General features: G+C 40.0%; 1 protein-coding gene and 1 long non-coding RNA gene across 6 annotated transcripts in view; both read left to right on the top strand.

The window, feature by feature from the left end:
- The first annotated feature begins 241 nt into the window (after positions 1–241).
- Positions 242–4926, top strand: LOC118777073. Its single transcript, XR_005004936.1, has 4 exons — positions 242–545; positions 1400–1467; positions 3541–3592; positions 4141–4926. It is a non-coding gene; the product is annotated as an uncharacterized LOC118777073 (long non-coding RNA).
- Positions 4927–10870: 5944 nt separating this feature from the next.
- The window catches only part of LOC118776089 (adenomatous polyposis coli protein-like), a 39174-nt gene continuing 27903 nt past the window's right edge, over positions 10871–22141 (top strand). For 4 of the 5 annotated variants that reach the window (XM_036526170.1, XM_036526169.1, XM_036526171.1 and 1 more), the window contains exon 1: positions 16163–16235. The gene's annotated coding sequence lies outside the window, so the exon portion shown is untranslated. Of the gene's footprint in view, positions 10911–16162; positions 16236–22141 lie in introns of those variants that run through there. The other variant, XM_036526168.1, reaches the window with a different exon arrangement.

Here is a 22141-nt window from a genome sequence, read left to right as displayed (position 1 = left end):
TTGCGTTCCGCGCAAGCCCACGGTTACGTGGGACTGTACCCCCGGCTCATGTCTGTGGCTGTGCATCGAAAAACTTGCTTGAAGACCGTCTGCCAAGAAGCCAATCGACGCCAAAGTCAGTGGTTGCTGTCCCTTTTCATTGGATCACAAGTCTATGACATTATCCAATAGGATTCCAATACGGATAGATCTTGGTAAGCATGGCAGGTTGCCTCGCTCGTCTTTGTCCTGATTGGTGCAGACTGTCTGCTTCAAGAGACAGGGGAATCCTTGGATGCCGACGCTACCTAATTTCGAGGGTACAGTCTGACACTGCTGTAGCCACAGCTAAAACTTTGGCCGCGGGCCAGTGACTATCATAATTCATCCTTTTTAAAATGTCATTTTAAATTTTATTTAATCCAGACGATCCATGAGAACGCAGTCCCGCGAAAAGCAGGACTAGTAATCACTCCTTTTTGGGGTGTAGAGTTTTTTTTTTCTTTTCTGCTGAACAGATTGTTCCTTTTCCTGCACAGAATTTTTCTTAAGAAGCAAGTATGCTGGTAAGTAGTTGAATCGAATTTAAAAGTCCAAAGTATTGCACTATGGGAAGCAGTTTCCTTATTAACTACATTGTTGGACAGGTATGAAGTTGATGGTGTTCCGATTAATGTTGAAAAATGCATGCATTGTCTTAACTTGTTAGTTCGATAGCTGAGGTTACTTAATGGTACCACGGAATATGTACAATATGGATTCATTTATATGTAGTTTAAAGGATACCTGACAAGATGTCCTAGTTTTACTCGTATCGACTCAAGCAGAGGGAATAGCGATATGTGGTGCTGAGTGATGAGCACACCAATAAAATCTATCAAAGGATCTCTGCAGAAATCATTGCCATTAATCTTTTTTTGAGATTTGTGTGAGCTTGGTAGCTAGGTAACTACATAGTGTTGATTTAATTGCGTTGTGTTAACAGATGAGATCTTCACCTGCACTATCTTAGCCTATCTTTTAAGATATCAATGATGATTGATGGCAATTTTTGAAAAGTACAGGATGTACGTTACAGTATATCGTCCTCATAATACTTAGTTTTATTTTAACAATTAACATTTGTGGAAGTTTTATTTGTTGGTTGACACTGTATGTTGCCGGCTTGGATAGGTACAGAGTGTTCATGGCTTGCGTTGCCCTATATTTAGATACAAAAGGATGAAGTCATACTTTACCTGCAGTTGTAAGTGCCTCTGCATTTGTGCGACCAGACAGTCTTTAGTTTAAGGCTAACATCAAAAGACATACTATAACAGATGTACGTTATTGCTGAATTTTTTAAAAAAAGCCTGTCTAAAGGACAGCTTTGCGTTTGCAGTTCCATTTAGAAGCACGCCGTAACTCCTTTGTCTCGTAGCGCTCTCTCCTACTGGGTTGGAATACCCAGACACTGCAGTCCCGGAAGTGCCTCTGAGGACAATTATGGTAATACTCTTATCGTTGTGGGTTTTGAAAGCATGAGCAAATGCATGAGCGTACGTGTGGCAGTCAGATAGCTATGCCTCAAGGCTGCAAGCAGCTGTAAGTCACGCGTAAGAATATAGCATGCTAATTGACAGTTACACTGCATGAATAATTGACCTCGTTCATGATAGATGCCCTTCACCCTATTGGTTAAACGTGAACCACCAAGTGCCTCATTTTCAGGGGCCATTAAAAAAAAAAAAAAACAACTTAAAATTGGCTTGACATTTCCCTGCACTGCCCTGTTAAACATCTGTAGGCTCTGTAAGTCTTTTTTAAAATAGGTTTATCAGTCAGTGATGTTCCTTCATATACCCTGTTCTTTCTGGTTTGCATGGAAGTGTGGCTGCTAACCTTTGTCTTTCAATCAGACAGACAAAGATGATGGATGCATGCTATCAAGAAAAAGTCCAACAATAATTAGCAGATCACCTGAGGACATCAAAAGCCAGATTTGGCATGAGTTGTTTGAAAAAGTCATTGATCATTCACATCTTGTCCACTGAATTCAGGAAATCTGCATTTTTGGAAAGCTCTGAGTTTGCTCTTTATTGCTGGGGTGAAAAGAGGGGTTTACCATCCAATTGTGCAACATGTTGTTTCACAGCATTGCAGCAAAAGCACTGGTTGCAAATTTCAGTATTAACTTCAGAAGGACCGCTAGCAATTTCAGTCATACAAATCACATTACAAAATCCTCAACAGTATTTCAGGACTTAAGCCATCTAAACATCTGCTTCATAGGCATTGAGATGTTACAGGCAGGGAGGTTACTGTCTGATTTCTCTCTGCCTATGACTCATTGTGATTGGAGTGTAGCCACCTGGTTTGTGATCAGTAAGCAAGTATAAATCAGAGGTGGAAGGAGATTTTGATGTGATTGTAGAGAGTCTGATGGGTACTTGCATATGACCTGTGCATTCTAGCAGAATTTGATGGCATTTGAAGGTTTTAAGGAAATCCTTTGAAACAGCATTACGATCTGACAAACAACCTTATTAAGCGTTAAAGGCACATTTCGTGTGCTTGATTGATATGGTGACATGAAATTGCCAAGGAAAGAATAAAGTGGGTGGGGCGACACAAAATAAAATGATTGGGATGGCTGTTATGTCATTGGCCAAGTAATGGGTGGGCAGGGTATACAACAAAGGGTATACCTTTATCACACAGAGAGTTATGCCCTTTTTTCCTGCAGTATAACCACAACGATCCTGAGTTATGAATCTTTAACAACATTTACCATCTTAGTTCATTTGAACACAGATGCAGCATACATGCAACATCATTTGGCCACATAATATGTTGCCAAATGTGGACTATTTACTCATTCTTGGTCATTTATTTTGTTTTAGAAAACATCACAGGCTATCCAGCTAGTTATCAATCTGTCTACCTAGCTAGCAAATTCTCCAGTGTTTTGCTACTGGTTTGCAAGAGAAGAGGAACTCTCTCTTAATATTTATGAAGTAGCAATAAATTAAAGTTTTAATTGGCTGACCAATAATGGCATCTACCATTGTGTCCCAGGACTAATTTTGAAAGTCACAGGTGTAATAAGCCACATAGCCGGATTTATATTTAGCTCCTTATTAAATCTAGCTAGCTCAGTCTAGTAACATAGCTAGCTAGCTAGTTATTATATGGTTAGAGAAGTGAAAAATAACCAGCTGGCCAGCTAGTTGTGTATGAAAGCTAGCTAGCAGGTTAGAGACTGGGCTTGCAGACACTGCTCAATGAGGTACCTTGTACAGTCAATACTATACAAATACCATGTTGTAATAAATTTGCGCTGACATCAGCTTCAGCTCTTCCACTAATTAATACCAGGAGAACAGTTTCAAGAAGCCTAGAAGTAGTCTGTACACACTGTGGAGCCAGGGTTGAGCAGCAGCAAAGGGGAAATGTAAATACTTTACAAGGAGAAAATGAACAGTAAATACAGTGAGCATATTCACACATTTTGTGGATAGTTTGTATGCATCCCACTTAAGTACAGTGTCTTACTTCCTGTTTTATCCACTTGTTCTTTAGCCACCAGCTTCAGCATCAAACTGAAACCAGCAATGGAGGCTTCTGTGGAGAGGTAAATGGCTGCTGTGAGGTACATGGCACACACATTAGTGACTGGCTACACATGTTATTGCCATCTATACACAGGTACATTACATTGTTATTACATTACATGATTTTTGTCTGTGGGCAATGGCGTTAAAATATTATCAAATATTTTGAAAAAAAAATCAAGCATAACTAGAGGTATTTAAAAAATCCTCCAAGTATACAAATTCTGTAACACATTTTTTTCCTTGAGGAACAGTGCCACAGTACTGCATTTACGTCCACCCAGGGATTCAGATCTGTGCTCTCTTCTCTCATTAGCACACCGCTAATAGTTTTACAAGTTCTCCTCAAACAGTATGTCAAAGAGTCAGACTGTTGTTGAAATCAAAAGAGCAACACTACCAAATATAAAAGCTTACACATATACTGATTTTTATTTCAGATTCCTGTTTTAAATCATTTTAAAACATTATAGAATAGTATCATGACTTGTGAATGAATTATATTAGCACAGTAAGTGAAGTAGTTATGTTTTAAGGAAATAATATGTACCTTCTTGTGTTTATACAGTGATGGCTGCCGGTCTCCGTTGCTGGTCAGGCCTGATGACATCGAATCAACATTCCTGTCTCGAGACACGGGTTAGACATGTCTGCACCCAAATCAAACAAATGGAAAAAAAAATCATCCCCCCGGCATGTATTTGTTAAATCATGTGTCTTCCATTTTGATTTTAGCATATTGGTAATCATGACATTGGGGAACTTTTTCCCCTTTTAATGCATTTGTAATAAATAACGTGTAGACATATTAGGGACTCCAAGAGTTGTTGATGCATAATATTTTTTTTTTTTGGTGTGGTGTGAATCAACATTCCTGTCTCTTGATCCAAGATAGACATGTCCGTAAACAAAACTTGCAAATGGAAAAAAATGTATCCTGCTGCATGTGTGTGATTCCTAATCTTCCACCCGGATTGCATTGAACTTGTGGGTGTCGGCGAGGTCGTGGCATCGCAGACCCGCTTGTCAATTTCTTCCGCATTTGCAATGGAAAACGTGTAATTATATCAGGAATACTAATACCCGGTGATGTACATTCATACAATTTGGGGAAACTGTCAAAATGACACAGAACAACTCAAAGACAGTCCTGACAGACTTGAACTACCATACCGCTTGTCTGTTTACAGAAATCCACAGGTGGCTCTAGTGGGCCCAAGGGAACCTCTTGCAGTGCAGTATCTTCCACATGTCCCGTGTCCACACTCAAACAGCTGGACCCATTTTCCTTCATTTGCATACATCTTCACAGTACTTTACTGAAGCTCAGAGTCCCCCACCTCTCATTAAGTTACTAATGGCTTGGTATATATATAAAATATATATATATATATATATATATATACAAATGCTTTTCTGTTGTTTTTGATCTTCACTAGCTAGTATAAATCTCTGTTAGCCATGTATGTCGCGATGTATAGAAGTAGCTGTAGAAACGCATTGTTTCCTTGTGGTAAGTGATTGAGATGCTGCCACGGATATGACACACTGATGAATGGTGCTATTTTGGACTTTTATCTGCTCCTTGGTAAGGAAGCCCTGATGGGTTTTTTTTTTTTTTGTTGTTTTCATGTTCTAAGAAGGTCTGGGGTCTTTGTTAGGTGGTTGTAACTTGGTGTGGATTGACTTGATTTTCTGTTCCTTTCTGTGAGGCTTTCTAATTGGGTGGGAGATGGACAAAAAATACGGTATGCACAAGCCTGAAATAGATGGGAATGGGAGCAATCACAAAACTGCGGTCTTAATGCCATCTCCCTTTAATAGCAAGTGATTTAATTAAACCAATTTAAACCAAATGAAATTAGTGCATTTTACAGCTGAACATATTGACTGCTTTAGGCTTTAGAATATGTGGAATATCAGAAACCAGTGATTATCATGGGAAAGAATTAACTTTGCAAAATTGGAGGTCCAAATTGCATTGTACAATTATAAAGTGTGATTCCCTGATTTTCAGTTACACTGGAGGTGCAAAAATTACAGAAACACTTTAGGTGCAATATAGTTGCAAAAGTACATCAGGTTTTTTATATACAGTATACAGTGCTGTGGTTAAATGAGTTTCTGAGAATGAGAATTTTCTTGGTTAATGTAGCTTGTATGAACAGTTTGTGTGGAAAATGTTTACTGCAAAACACCTCCCACATCTTCCCTTTATAACAGCAAATGTTTCAGTTGAGCCATTGTTTACCTGGTAACATTTTCAATTAATGACACCTTTAATATTAAGCATAGTAGTCATGAGGATTTTAGTAAATTGTTTTTCCTGCAAGAAACTGCTAAAATCTGAGAAAAACATTAAAGGGTTAATTGTTGGAGGAAAAGGTTATTTTGCACAATAAATGTGTGGACAACAGATCCATATATTTGTCATTTTATGTCTTTTAAATATGATTCTAACACCAAGATACTGCACAGTTGTGTAGTTTATAATTAAAGTTATGCAATAGGAGTAGTATTCCACCCCCTAAAATATAAATATAAGTGTAAATGTGGCATGTGTCAGTCATACCACACAACTATGCCTGCTCATCTGTATCACAGTGCAATTTTCCAGATGAGGCAGTTATGTAGTGTGAAAATGGATGAAAAAGGGACAATGTTTTCGCATGTCTTAGATTAGAAATTAAACTAGAATACTTTAATTTTGTAAGAAGTAAAAATCTTTGAAAGAAAAATGCTCATTTTTTCACAACCGAATATACATTGAAGGAACTTTGTTTAATATTTGCAGTTTTGTGTTTGCTTCCCATAAATCCACACCCTCTACAATTCCGATAACCAACCAACCAATATGTTTACCAACTTGAAAGCCCACAATAGGTTGTTGTAGGTTGTCATGTTTTACTCTGGTGCAGACCCGCCTAGCTGTTTTTTTTTTTCCCCATTTCTGATTCTTGGTGAGTGCATGTCTTGTTCTTCTTTTATCTTTTTCTAGTTGCAGTTCAAATTTCTTCCTGTTAGACTAGGAATGTTAGCTGTTTTGTACATAGCCAGTGACAGTATTAAGATTGGCATCAGTCTGTTTACGTATATATACTGATATAGGCTACTATATTTACAACTGTGTATGATCAGTAAACACCAGCTTTGTCACTACAGCAAGTCCAGATGTGTTTGTGTGCAAAATGTGACGTGGACCCACCCATGACGTCACCCATGATTGTTGGCTATTTTTAATGACATCAGAGGTGTGATATTGCATTCTCAAATCAACAGTAAAATTTAAGTCACATTAACTGAAAAGTAAATGGAAAAAGAGGTTTGGAAATCTTTAGCCTGAATTAAGCAAACTTGGAAGGCTAAATGTGTCTAACGCTAATTTCATGGCCCGCAGGCTCGAAACCAGTGTTTTCAAGCACTGGGGCCTGAATTTCTCCTATTTTTCCATCCAGCTGGGCTCGGTTGATCAGGTTTAGCTGAGGTATAAACTGAATATGGATTGGGATGAAGATCTGATATTCCCTAAAACCTGCAGGCTGTATGTCCTGAGTAAAATAAAGGCACTGTTGGAGGTGTGTATCTGTACTAAGATATGTCGAGGTGTTTCTGATCTTATTGTTGCAAGATATTTCACATGACTTATCTTAAGGGAAATTAGAGATTTCAGTCTCAGCTGGGTGTTCCTGATATATAAAGGATAAATAAAATAAATAATTTGAATTGATTGAGATGCCCACCTTTGCATGTTTACATATGTTGAAAAATGTGTATGCATTTATTCACAGAAGAAAAATGCCTGAAATATTGCACTTCTTTTGCCAGTGATTTATTGAAGATAAGTGTTCAGTTAACAGTTCAGTCAAACCCAATGCTAAGTAGTTTAAACAAATGCAGATTCCATGAACTGTGAATGAAATATCCTGCTCTTGTGAATACACTGTGTATCGGTCAATGCTGCCCCTCAATTTTGTATCTGCTACATTACATGGTTAACTTTGCCTGCAAAAATGTAGAGAAAATGGGTATAAAAGGTTTGCTTGTTGTATGAAAAAGTAGAAATTTCCACGTATCTATGAAGTGGAATACTACACAGAAACAGAATAAAGATCAAATCAAATTTATCAATACTAGCAACATGTTGTCATATGTAATACATTTGCATTTCACTGAAAGCAAAGTAACTTACAAAGTGCAGAATATTGTATCAGACTGATTGCAAAAGGATGCATTGAATAATTTGATATTAGTGATTGTGATTTTGGCTTGCAAGTGCCTCTGGACTTACAGTATGTGATCTTCAAAATAATGCACTACAAGTATTTAATGTATTATTGTCTTTGTAGTAGTTCAATAAATATGCAACGTCTTAAATCTGAGTCCTCCTTTTTTTACTCGCTGTTGAATGATTGTATATCCTAGTTCCACCATTATAGCCTTGGCTCATACCTACCATATTGCTGCATATGTCAGGACAGCAGTGATACACTGGAAACTACATTCATTAAAGATATTAACTCAATGTTTTACTGTTAAGATGAGTCTTAAAGATTCAAACATTTAAGCATACTGCCTTGATCAGGTTTTGAAATGGTTGTTTAAAAGGTTAAAATGGTGTTATTCTGTTGGTAACCTTTATATACCCAGGTATTCAGCTTCATGACATGACACTGGTGAATTAAAAGATTAGGCATAACCATTTTGAAGAATTCATTAAATGCAACCTCAGGTTGGCTTACACTTACAAAGAAGAAGGCAAGGCTTGTACTCTTAAAATAGTAACAACATGAATCATAAAGTGTATCTAAAAACAAAAATGCAACTGTTGCCTGGGACATGTTCTTCAACACAGACCACGAAATCAAAGCTAACAAACATGAGATAACTGTTAGTCAAAACTGAAGAATACTGCTGTATGCTGACATGCCAGTACAAGCAGGCAGAGATGTATCATTTTAAGACGTGGAAAACTGATAACTATCAAGGCCATGTGAAGCAAAAACAAGCAACATTCCGCTAAACACTGAATAATGCCCTCTAGTGGATATTTTATATAAACTTTGCCTGACTGTTGGTATAGACGTCACTTGAACAGAGGTCAAGTATGCAAAAGTTTATTTTTTGCAATGTAAATTCGCCATTTTACTATGCTTGTTAGTTATTTTTCCATGAAATTTTGCCATTTTACCATACTCACTGAAACAATGTAAGGTAGAACCAACATATTTAACAGAGATACACACGTACACAAAACACGCTGTAAATATTTTAGTGCTTTTTTAAAATGGATATTTGTGTATGTTTCTCTATAATTAACACCTAGTTCTCTATGGTGTTCTCAAAATGTAAGCAGAATCTTGTCCTGTGTATACATTCATAAGCAAACTAAAGGCACAAATGGACATGTGCATGTGTAATTGTACATATTCTTTATGTCAAGTTCTGTTTGTATTAAACTCCTGTGTTTGTGTGCCTCTTTTCAGTTGCACTACAGTCCCAGTAAAGATTCCCCTACAGCATGGTGTCCACCTGGTGTTGAGCTGGTGTGTAGTTCTGTTTAGTTGTCAACTACAACAGGTTCTGGGGAGCTACCAATTATCACTAAACAGCTACCACAAACAGGGAGTACAGACAAGCTCTCTGTACAGCGGTGCCATTCTTGGTTCATGGTTTTCCAAACATCCTCATAACTTTATGCTTTATTTTCTTCTATTGATGTGGAATGATTGGATAAAACTGGTTAGTATGATTTTATCCATATTAATAATAACATTGTTTGCTGTATAAAATTAACTCTTGTCATGGCAACTATGAAATGTCTGTGTCCTTCTTCAGTGTCAGATAGAAATTTGGTCCAACTCCAATGTGTCTGGTGAAATTCCAAATACGACATCCTAACATTGTTTTACCACAGGAGGGCGCAAGTATTTAATTAAAGGAGAGAAAGAAATACTGGTGAAGGTACACTGATGGCAGATACACATACTTAAATACATACGTATGTGTAAGTATATAATTTTTCCCCTCACATTTATATTTTTCTTTAGGATGTAATTTCCCATTTAGCCCATTGAAACTATAGAAATATCTCTGATATGGTAATAAAGGTAAAAATCTTGTGTGACCCTTGATGACAAACTTTCCTTCCCAGATAATATGATGTGGGCATGTGATTCTGGAGCTTCCATAAGATAACAAGAATCCAGTTGCACTTCAGTACCTCCTCAACGCAACTGCAGCCCCAGGCTTTGTATTGCCCTGCATGGGCTACTGCAGCTCCCTGCTGGGTGGCCTCCCTGCCCATATGACTATATCGCTTCAGCTCAGTCAGAGCAACTGCTGCTCAACTAAATATTCTCATTCTCACCTCCTCACACTCCACTAGTTACTGAATGCAGTATGCATCAAATTCAAGGCTCCGATGCTCAAGGGTATAGCTTCTCCCTGCTTACAGTACAACATCACATCCCTACACACCAGCATAACTGCTGTGCTTGGCAACCTCTGCTTGCCTGGCAATGCCTGCCTGCCAGGAACATACATCACAAACTTACCACCTCAAACTCTGCTCAGGAGTGCTGGAATGAGCTACCTGCAGCTGTCAGAACTGCATAATCGCTCATGACCATCTATCACCAGCTTATAACCAACATGTCTTGGCCACATCTGGACTCCCAGAACTAGGACATATCTTGTGCTTTCTTCTGGCACCTTCACACCCCTTCCCTGGAGCAAAGGCCAGTTAAATGTTATACAGTGTCAAGCACTATGTGTATGTTAGTTTATAGCAGGTTTATAGCAGGTGTTGCTGCTATTTCTAATAATAATCATACTAGCTATGATGGTGTGAATAGGTACTGTGGCATGTGTGTTGTCAGGTAGAATTACATTGTTGGATATAATCTTTTGTCTTCATAACATTACCATTAGGGTTTTACTACTATTTAGGTGGGATGGTACAAGGAGTCAAGAGAAGATGGAGTGTGTGTTGTTATAGCTGACACAATTATGTAGACTCTCTTTCATCTTTCACCTTAGACAATTTGGTCTGAGGAGATGCTGGCCACAGGAATTTTGCTGCGCACAGACCCTTTGAAAAAGTGGTCTCTCGTGCGATGTAGCCATGTTGACAGCAGTCGCTGCAGTTACTGATCTCGATCTGTACATAGGACTGCGCCTGTCGTGTTATTAAGCTGCACTGACAAAAAACACCTCTGGAACTCACAGCCCTTCTCACTGTACTACTTATCACGCATGCGCTTCCTGTTCGAGACATCAATAATATGGCGTAGCGGCGGAGGAGGGCGAGCTGGACGAGTGCTTGGAGGAAAATCGGAGGTAAGAAGACGCAAAGTAATAAGTTTCACTGAGACTACTTTCAAGGAGGAAAAAAAGTTTTTCTGGGGTATACGCTTTCCCTGTGAACGTAGAGTTTTACTTGGATCGTTGTGTAGTTTTACTTGGATGCTTGTGTTTAAACAACGAATAGTATTGTTATCCTGGCTTGCTAGCTAACTAGCTAGCAGCATTAGCTGGTCCAGTCAGGTTAGAAACTATGGTAGCTACAGGCTAGGTCGCTGGCTGGCTGGCAGGCAGGCTAGCCAGCTTTCTGATCTGATTTGTTGTGATCGCACCGTCGTCACCATGTAGTCTGGCAAAGTTGTGGTGTAGACCCTTGCTAACGTTAGCTAAGCTAGCTAACCGTAACTTGGGGAAAATATGATCATCGGCACTGACCAAAATAGACAGCTAACGTTACTTAGGCAAGTTAGGCTAGCTTTTTTTAAACAGTGTCTGTGTCTGTAAGATAGTAATTGAATATTTGCTAGGCTAGATAACTTACCTGCCACCTTGACAAAAGTTGGCTTGATCAAGTCAGCCAAGGTTAGATATGTTGGTTATTTTTTTATTTAGCAATCTGAATTAGCATAAAATAAAAACTATGTAGCCAGTTAGCAAAAGTCAGCTCACTAACTAGCTATCAGTGTGTTTTGGTGCCTTCATATGGTGTTGCTTGCTAGTTAGCCAGTCGCTACAGAGTCTCCTAACTTTTAGCTAACTAAGATTAATGAGCTACTTACCTAGCTTAGGTACCTAAGATCGATGTTTATTAAACCGTCAGAAAATGATTAACAGCTGGCTAACTAGTCATTGAATTTTGCTCTTCAGATGTACGTCTTACTTGCTACATTTCTGTATGTTGGATAACTTGAGGTTTCCGTTGTAGCTGTTCAGTGTCCTTGTACTTCTTTACTTTTAAGTAACGGAGCTTTTGATTTCCGTATGCATGATCCCCAGACGCAGTGCGAAGTGGACAAAGTTAGTAGGTGGAGAGTTGGTAGTGACAGCGACTACCCGGTACCTGCTAAGTTACGTTTCGTTATTGTCTTATCCAGAGCGACTTACATAGGTTACAGGTTTTACATGTTATCCATTTATACAACTGGTTACAACTGAGGAAATTCTGGGTTAAGTACCCTGCCCAAGGCCACAGCAGCAGTGCCCCAGTGGGGAATCGATCCAGAAGCCTTTCATTTATGAGCCCTGCTCCTTACTACTACCACTGTACAACGGCAGCTACACGAATGACCGGTAGTCTGTATCCAAAATGAATGTTGTGGGTTAAAGCTTTGAGACCTGTCTTTATTAGGGTCCATTAATGTAAAGCTAAGCATATTAGCGAATCGACCGTATGTGCGACGTAGGGTATTTTCCATCTGCAAAGTAAGGGACATCCAGCCAGCGATACCCCACAGAAAGAAGAAGAAGAAAAACACATCGCACTGTCCTCCTAGCCAGCTAATTTATTATTTGACTTAATTTAGCTAGCTAACGCTTGTAGCCTGTTGTACCGGTAATTTATTCACAGAAAAGGGGTACCAGTCATTTGTGGATGATATTCTGTGTTTTTAAATGGTGTTACACTGGTTGTTAAACAGTAATCAATTCCGTATTAGTTGGCCTTTTTCACAGCCCTAACTACTTAAGTGGAAAGGAAGCCTTCTAGCAAGCCGTCCCTAGTTTGTAATAATGGTCATATTGTATGCAAGATGCAGTAAGGGATTTTTTACTTAGTTGTCATGTGTCACTTGAAGAATTTTCTTGAATGTGTCTGAGGTCCATTGTAACGCTGGTGTCATAATTTATTAGCTGTTTATAACGAGATAAGTTATTCTGATGACAAGGCCACACTGTCCTGCAGGTTGGGCAAGGGCCTTCAAAAATGAAGTCACGTTTTCCTTTACAAATGAATGCAGAGCTAAATTGTAAATTGAGCAAATATTTTGGACGAAGAGTAGACTATTGTTAAAATATCATCTAGTTTACTTCATACCCTTTTCTCATAGTTTAAACCCTGTGCAGTTGGAGGGTCAGAGTGAGCGGGGAATGGTGCATGACATTCAGAATGACTGGGATTTCTGCTATGTAGCCAGTGACTGTTTTAGGGGAGATAAATTGGCTGAACTAATTGTGCTCAAAGTGGAATGTGGGAAACCTAGGAAATGATGCACATCCTTCCAGGGTTACAGTAAACTTCTCATATTTGCTTTCCTGTACTTCAGCTAGAAAGAAGGAAGTACTCCCAAATGATATTGACCTTTGAGTGAAGACACTTTCTGTGTCTAAGGTCCAAATATGTCAGTTGAATTTACGAAAACAGGGATACTCTTGGGGGAAAAGATGGAAGTGTTCTGAAAAGCTTTTAGCAATGTAGAAGTAACACAACCTAGGATTACTTAATTGGGCTCCTGGAAAAAGCTTGCCTTAAAGGTTTTAGATGACACGCTGTCTAAAGCTGTTGGGATCTTCAGTCTGGGCGAGGCTGATTACAAAGTGCTGTGGTATTTTTTCTGCTACATCAGAAGAATTTATGGCATTAAAAATCCTGGCAGATTCGCTGTTCTGGGGGTAGTTCGCGCTAATAAGCTGGAGTCAGTGTAACTGAACACCGCAGTGGAGACCACAATGGGAGCCATAGCGGTATGATCCAGTGACATTAATGTCCTTTGTATGGGTTTTTCACAAGGTCAGCTTTTGGAAAGTATTATTTTGTATGGAGTTGGCTCTAGTCATTTGAACAGGCTTGCAATTGATGGGCTGTTGTCAGAATGATGTTGCCAGAAGAGGCCAAGTCATGTGACTTTCTTTTTTTATTTCAGTGTTCATATTTGACAGCTTGCCCTCTGTTCACTAGTACAGTGGGCATATAGTTTTGGTCACAGTGGGGTCCTCTTAACTTGTGCACATACACAGAAGTTTGTGGGCACAGTACTGTATGGCAAAAGTAACTTTGTACTTCATTGGCCACAGCAGAGTTAGTTAGATTCGTCAAACGGGGTTGAGGTGATTATCTTGACCGTCTTTTTTATAATCAATGTTATGTTATTCACAGTCCACATGGTAACCAGTAATGAGTAAATCAGGCAATGGTTTCTTTTGACTTGCATTAACATTTTAAGAGGGGAAAAAGGAAGAAAAGTACTTTAAAAAAGTATGAATTTGCAGAATATCACTCAGGAATTGCATATAAACCCACCACAGTAACAGATCTAAAGTAGTTTTAGTAATAAAAGCAAGTGAAAAGGTAAGCCTAATAAATGCCTAAATGCATTTTAAGGACATAAGATGGAGGTTATATAATCATAGTTATGCACAAATAGTTACCATTAAACTAATAAAATAAATTTTCCTATCCTTACAGAAAGTTGCTGATTATTATGTCCATGTATGCTATTTCTGAAGGTTAATATTTGCTCATCACATTATGTGCTCCCCAGTTTCATTCATTTTCACTCCTTCTTATGTTACATGCTTTTGTTTTATTCTCAATAGCCAGGAAGAGCTCTCAGAAGTACTGTTTGCAAGGGATTAGCCTAGTGTGACCCAAGGACTTTTGAATGTTTTCCACTCAAGTCGGAAAAAATGACTTCCATTAGTGATTTTAATTCTGTGTGAATCAGCCATGGCTGTGATTTTCACCAAGGGCCTTGGTAGGCAAAGTAATACATGACAAAAAATGTGCTGCTTTTCAGCAAACACAGATGTCCACATGTTATAGTTGTCCCTTGTGCATCCATTTATGTGTTTTCATTGAATATCCAACCTATGCATACCCGCAGTAAGTGCCTTGGGTTGCTTAATCCCTTGAGTTAAATGATTCTTTTTCTCATGCTTTTGTATTAGTACTGGTTTATGGAGTGTAAAGCAGCAAGCGTATGTGTGGAAACTACTTGAGTGGTTATTTGGATGCTGTAAGCTCCTAAGCGTAGAGGGATGACGATGCTTTATGGGATGTATTTTTGAGTTGCAGTTAGGGCTGTGTGATATAACCATCACGATATATCGCATAGGTATTTTTAGCACAATAACAGATATCCCCGGCATGTGGCGTTAGGTTTCTTCCTGTATGTTTTTTCCCTGTAGTCATACCTGATGCAGGAGCACACCTCCAGTTTTCTGAGGCTATGTGAAATGCTTCCGGGGGGAAAAACGCCATTCGTATCTATTCAATGTTGATATCACAGCAACAGCACTATGCTGCTTCCATGTGGTAGATAGAAACACATGGCTACAAAGATAAAGAGTGAAAACATATGCTATGGGTTTTTCAAAGCTAATAGGTAAGTTAACCAACATATAGATACGAGTGATATTGTTCTGCCCTGGAAGCATTTCACTGAACTTTGGAGGTGTGCTCCCGCATCAGGTACTGTATGACTAAAGGGAAAAAATACAGGAAGAAACCTAACGCCACATACCGGGGATAGTTGTTATTGCGCTAAAAATAGCTATACGATATATCGCAATGGCTATACCGCCCAGCCCTAGTTGTGGTTACACCCCAACAGTGGTTAGGTGTAAATAATGCACCAGAAAGCAGTGTACGCTGACAGAATGCTAAAATGGATAGCCAGTGGATTGCCAGAATACCAGTAGTTCAGTAATAGAATTCTGACCAATTACCAGTTTTTAATGAATTTACTGAAGTAGATTAATCATTGCAGTTGAAAAACCACACTGATTTTACCTCAATGGTGATAGCATCCTCATATTATTCATGGAGAGAACTATTGATCTGTTATGACCCATCAAGGACATACCTGATATGGTACACTACCAGGTGTTAGGCAGGGAGTTGGCCAGGTTTGATGTGGTTTCCTCTATTATATTCACTTTAGGCTCTTGTTTGAAACACGCTCAGGTTTTGTAATGTGTAATTGGACCTCGGGGAAAGAAAAACCAGTTAGGTGCCAGGTTAAAAGCTGTAATTATCATATTCATCAACGTAAACGAAGGTTTCATCCTGCCAGAATATGGATTTTTTTCAGGGAGGGGTCAGTATTTTTTTGTGTTGCTGTGACTGAAGAGCCTTAGTGACAGCTGGCATGACCTTCGAGCTGTTTGAATCGGCTGGCCCTGTGCCAGTCATCTGCTGAAGCGCGCAGCCCCTACCACTCCCAGACAGAGATTTAATTGACTAGGGGAAGCAGCTGTGTAATCTGCTGGAAGCAGACCAGCCTGCATTGGCCCACAGAGCCATGCAGCAGTGCGGTCCGGCCAGCCGATTGGCCGAGAGCACGCCCATGTGACTCAAATGGCTGGATGTGCTAATGCTCCGACACAGCGAAGGGAAGATAGAATGGAGGCGGATAGCGAAATGGGGTAGGTTTTCTTCTAAGGAGACAACAAGAACAACTTTGTGTTTCCTCATTTGTGCAGTGTCTGGGTGCTTTGTTAGGGGCCGAGATGTGAATAATTGCTGAATGGCAGCGCTGCATGCTGAGCCTTTTGTTTCCTGAGACTGAATGAGGGAGAGGAGAGGGTGTGGGGGGATGTGTCTCCTCTCTCTGCTGTCTTTATCTGTGGGTAGTCAAGACTGAGGGAGGAAAAAAAAAGGACGCATTGTGCTTAAAGGAAAAAATGCCACAGGAGGAGGAGGGGAAGAGAAATATTTACGGCAAGGGACTTTAGACCGGGTCTGTTAATGTTCAGCTGAGCGGGAGCTGGTGTTGTGGCGTTGTCGATTACACTAAACAAAGCTGACGCGTGATGGGGTTGCGCCGTCGTTCACTGGAACCTGTTCAAAACGCAGGGTAGCTGGTCCTGTCTTTGTCTGCCATTCGTCCTTAATCTCGGGCTAAATTGCGTCCGCGGACCGCGCGAGGGCCAGGGGGCTGATGTGAAGGAGCGGGTCCCTCCTGTCATGTGCTCTGCGCTGGGCTCGCCGCTGACCGCATGGTGCTGGTCCTTGCCAGAGGAACCAGTCCAGCGCACCGCGCCGCTGGCGACAGAAATTGATTTGAAAGCTCAGGCTTGCTGTGACAAAATGGGATCCACTGATCAGGGGAAGGGGAGACTATTGCTAGACAGAGCGGGGCCCTAATACAGATAGATCGATTGTAGAAACCCGTGTGAATAGCAGGGGAAAAAACGTGTTTTTATTGTGTTGTAGTAAAATTACATTTAAAAAATCGAAAAGAAAGATTTTGGGAAGTCGTGATACATTATTTATGAAGCAAGCAGTCCTTTTTCTCCTTGTCTCACTGTTTGCCTGTCTCTACCCCCAAACCCTTTGTTAGTGGAAACGTTGACTGTTTTAATTAGCCCATAAGTCAAACAAAGGCTGTTTTGCCTTGTGGTAGGTTGTATTGTTTTAATTGGGCCTATTATTTTAAAGACATCACTGTGTTGTGTATAGTGGCGTGGGAATAATGTATTTTTAAGTCTGATGAATGAATAGACATAATATTGACTCTGCAGCAGATAAAACACTTTAAAATCTCATTTATCATTGTGTTTATGGAAACAGTACCTCATCCTGCACATTTAGGGGTGAAATATGACTTACTCCTAGCTGTTCCCTAGTATCCTGCCTGTCAAGACCTTAGGCCTGTTTGTTTTCATGTTAGAGAATAGCCTAAACCAGTTCTCCTTTAGGTTTTGGTCTGTGTTCGTTCATGTATACATGGCAGTATCTCCTGGAAAGCGTGAAATACGATTGGTGTAGAGAACATATTTGGAATATTTCTTTCGCGTCAGACTGCACTACTTGATATGTAAAATCCGCTATCAGTCATCCTTTGTGTGCTGGCACATTTGCCTTCCCTTGAGAATGAACCGATCTGCATATTTATCCCCTTTGAAAATGAACGTGTTCGTCTTTTAGCTGTGTGGATATGGGCCACTATGCTTAAATTCTCCACAGCCTGCAGATAAAGTGCTGTAGGGATTCTATTGCCACTGGAGTAACCCAAAAATCAACATAGTAATGTAATGTAATGGTTAATGATCTTCAAAGACGTGTGATTGTGAATTCAGTTTTGTACATAAGCTTCTATAAATGCTGTTTTATAAATGTTTTAATGCAAAATACTTCATAGTGTCTTGCTCTTGTCATACTACAGCTCTTTTCACACAAGTAATTGAGGCTTTGGGGAAAAATGAAGGATTTACAAATGTTGATAACTATAATTATTTGTAGTTCAGCTGTGTGAGTACAGATTTGCGGTTCACGTGTATGTAAAATATTTTCATAAATGTTCTGGTTGAAGGATATTTCTCTTATAGTTGGCAAGGCAATGCACTGGACTGGAAATCAAATGAAGGCATGGTTTAGGGCATTGTGGATGTTTTAATGAAACAACAGTTGACATAATTTCTTATTGGATAGTTGTATACTCGGTTTTGAATAGGATGCAGTATATCTGCTTTAAAACTATCTTTACAGTATAACAAGACACCTGAGAATATGCAGTTATCAGGACCTGACTGTAGACAGCTGTGAGAGAATTCAATGCCCTGATCATTGTGGCACTAGAACTTCAATGTTCAGAAGTGTCAGAAGAATCAGGATCGATAAAAGTGATATGAGGGAAGGAATCGCCAACATCTCACTCATACCTGTACATCCAGTTGAGTTTTCCATTTTATTCTTTCCGCTGTGAGTTCTGACAGATGCCTGATTGACAGGCGGCTGTCGAGGATGATGGATGAATGCTGTTATGTGAACAGTCACTGTCAGGCCGCATTTTTAACACCGAGCAAGAGTTCATACTTTGCCACATGCAAGCAGTTTGGTTATACCCAATCAATACTGTGCATCAGACCGCCTCCCCCCCAGAAAACAGGCCAGTGTGAGATCAATAGAGTAAAACAGGACAGTGTGAGATCAGCAGAGTAATTTGGTGGCTAGAGTTGAGTTAAGGTCTCTGATGTGCATGTCGTTATTTGGATGGCCAGTGGCAGCAATCATGTGGCAACATGGGGTTTGTTTACCTCCCAGAAGGACATTTTGGAAATGCCTACATGCGGCATGGCTCCCCTCTCTGGAGTGTCTGCTGGCACACCTTCTCCGCTCGGGGTTATGGTGGCTTGAGTCTCTGCACAATGAAGTGGCATAAGTCAAACTGCTCAAATGTGAAAACCGCACAAAGAGGATTTTTTTTTTTTTTTGTAAACAAGCTCATAAAATCAAATGCTAAGCTATAATCCTGTAAACTCTCAAGTGCCATCTGAGCTGTGCCTGAGTCACGGCGTTGTGACTTTAACAGCTCACACAGGCACAACAGATCTGCACAGACTGGCCTAAAATAAAGACGTGTCTCTTGGGGCCGGCCTTATTGGTCACCACAGTACATGGACATGGCAAGTTGCATCTCAGAGTGTCATTTATTATTGTTTTGTATCATTTTGAGAGCTGATATATCTGAACTTTGACATGCTGTTTTAATGCTACTGCATGTCACGTAGGGAATCCATTAGAGTGGAATAAAGCACTCAGAGAAAGCAGTAGAACGGGGTGCAGCTGCACAGGTCGAGTGCATAGGCATTTGAGTGGAACACAAGCTTAGAAATGTGGAAGCACAATTTGCAAGATTGTTCTCTCAAGCATAAAGTACCAGCAAAAGCAAGTCACAGCAATTGCACGGTCTGTGAAAAGGCAAGGAACCAAAAACTGCCATGATTGACTGCGTCTCTCTAATTAAACATTCAACTGAATTATCATTTTTCCAGAAATTATCTTGAATTCAGTCAAGCATTTTATGCTTGTGTATGCAACAATGGTTTAGACTGTCACCTGAATGAGTATTTTGAGTAGTCATTGACATTAAATTGAATATTGCATGGAAGAAAGTATTTTACACGTAAAGCCTTTAGTCACAATTTGTGTTTCTAGTTCAACATTCAGAAGTACAGTTTTGGGTAAACACTATGAGACTGAGGTTGAGATTGGTCCTGAAGCACCAGCTTTGATTTTGTGGTGAACATATTTAGGCCCCCTACCCTTTCTGTATCGAAAGTCATTCTCAGTCTCTCAGATGTTCAATCTCACCATAATTTGCTTCTCACACTAACATTAAGTAATGTGTTAATACCCATGTTTTTTCACACAGAATTTTTGTAACATTTTATTTCTTCAGTTTCAGTGACAGCCTAGCATGTAAGTAATGAAAACTGTTACTCTGAGTTTCGTTATTCAATAGGACAAAGGACATGGAGGTTGGACTGAATTTGGGTAAGATTCAATGTCATTATCAGATGAATGCTTCTGTGCCCATAAATGGCCTTGAGTTTGTTACCCGGCTCCAAGGTCTTGACAATTCCTTTTTTTAAACTCCTCAAATGTAACCTGTTACCATTCCATTCTTTCCCAATGCAGCTCACGGATGTAATGAAATACTTAGTCCTAAATTTTGCTCAGGGGACTTTGCAAGTATTTTCAGTTCGTACTATATCATAGTGTCATTGCTCATCTCAGATGTTTTCCGAAGAAGCATCCTGACATTTGTAGTCTTGAAATTGTCCTGGGTTTGCTTTCTATTGAACAGTTGTGGTCTTAAAATGTGGTTGTACATGTTTATAAATATGGTTATAAAAAGTGCTTAACCCATTATTTTGTGGCAAGCAATAAGTTGAGGTAAACCCGCCATTTTGCCATAGTAATTGTCAGCCATGTGTGTAGAACAAAAACAGCAGCAGAATAATAAAGCTAGTGCGCAACCAAATCGTGTTGTTTGGTTTGAAAGTTGAGAGTTGAGTGCAGTGGTGAGGTAAATCAGTTTAAGTAGGCCGTCTTTTCCCGCTGAATGATATTTAGTGGCTCTGTTTCCTCCAGCTGCTGTTTCCACTTCATCTCCCATCAGCACTGGGTCCAGAGCGGACTGCGCCTGAACCTTTCACGTCCTTCAGGGCTGACGGGAGCTGACGAGTGTGGCAGGGCAACGCCGCACCGTGGCCCTGTCGCGTGCACTAACGCGCCCAGCCTCCCTTTGCGCTTTTTCCTTCTGTCGATTCGCACCGCAGTTTGGAAACAAGGTTTTTTTATCTTGTTTGTGAAGGGACAGCAGTGGTTGCGCCACACATTTCGTCAGTCATCCCTGTACCACCTCCAGAGATGCTGTGCGAGGTGTTTGTGTTACCTTCGCAAGAGAATCCTACTGAACCCACTGCAAGACGAACGTCTTTTCTTTCCGACAGGTTAAGGTCGCGTGTGGGGCGTCTTGGTTCTTGCGGGACACGCTGGTTGTCCCGCCATTTTCAGGCACAACATTTTTGACGTATCTTTTACTGCAGACGGCACTAACGTGAAAGCAGCTAGGCTGCTGACTTATCTCACAGTACCACTTGTAAACATAGTATTTACGTTTGGATGCACATTTGTGTGTATATAGACATACGGTGCTCACTGTACTAATGACCGTACACACATACTTAGTGTGGATATGTGCTTCATGTGCTCGTCGTGGTTTAGACGGGAAGATGGGAAGGTTGATATGTACTGACCCGGTGAGAGTGTAAATGCAGTGGGTTTATGGGTCATGGTGTTGAAACTGTTGTAGGATTATGAGTCACAGACACATCACTTGTGAGCCACCACTCCTTATTCACGTTCCCTGAAGTGAGTGGCGTCTCTCGTATGGGCATTGAGGCATGCGCCAATGATACACACACCATGCAACATTCTTTTATCGTCCATCTTAACTAGATCACAGTTTAATCATTAATCTCAGTGAGGCGTGGCAGTGAACTTGATGGTCCAGATAACAGCTAGCACTTATTGACTGTGTATGTATTACATTCGTCTCCCACTTAAGACTGAAGTTCAAAGGACACCTTTGTGATGTGCTTTGATTTAGGCAAACCCACCTCGGCCATGTCCTGCTTCAAGGGATTTATGTTTGTGTTCTAGTGTAGCTGCTACAGGCATATTTGTGAACAATCTGAATCAGGTTGTTAGACCATGTTATTGATTATGATTTTGACAGTTGCGTTAACAGATATTTTGCCACAATGGCAACAGTAATTTTGCATTTGCAGTTGCACTGTATGCTTTTTGAGTGATGACTCATTGTCTGGCATTCATGAAATTGAATGTTGATTCCCAGAAAGTTCTTGTAAAAACTGAACTTGAACATTTCCTTGGATTGATCAGAGTGAGTACTCTTGAGATTGTGGTTGTGTGTGCAGTTTTCAGGTTACAGTGGAGTCCAAGGGGTTTTTTTTTTTTAAATTTCAAGGGAAAAAGTTACTAGACTTTTTTCTGCAGTATACGTGACAGAGCATTTTTT

Source organism: Megalops cyprinoides, chromosome 4, assembly GCF_013368585.1.
Source record: "Megalops cyprinoides isolate fMegCyp1 chromosome 4, fMegCyp1.pri, whole genome shotgun sequence".
Classification (NCBI taxonomy): domain Eukaryota; kingdom Metazoa; phylum Chordata; class Actinopteri; order Elopiformes; family Megalopidae; genus Megalops; species Megalops cyprinoides.
This window is presented reverse-complemented; position numbering and strand designations above follow the sequence as displayed.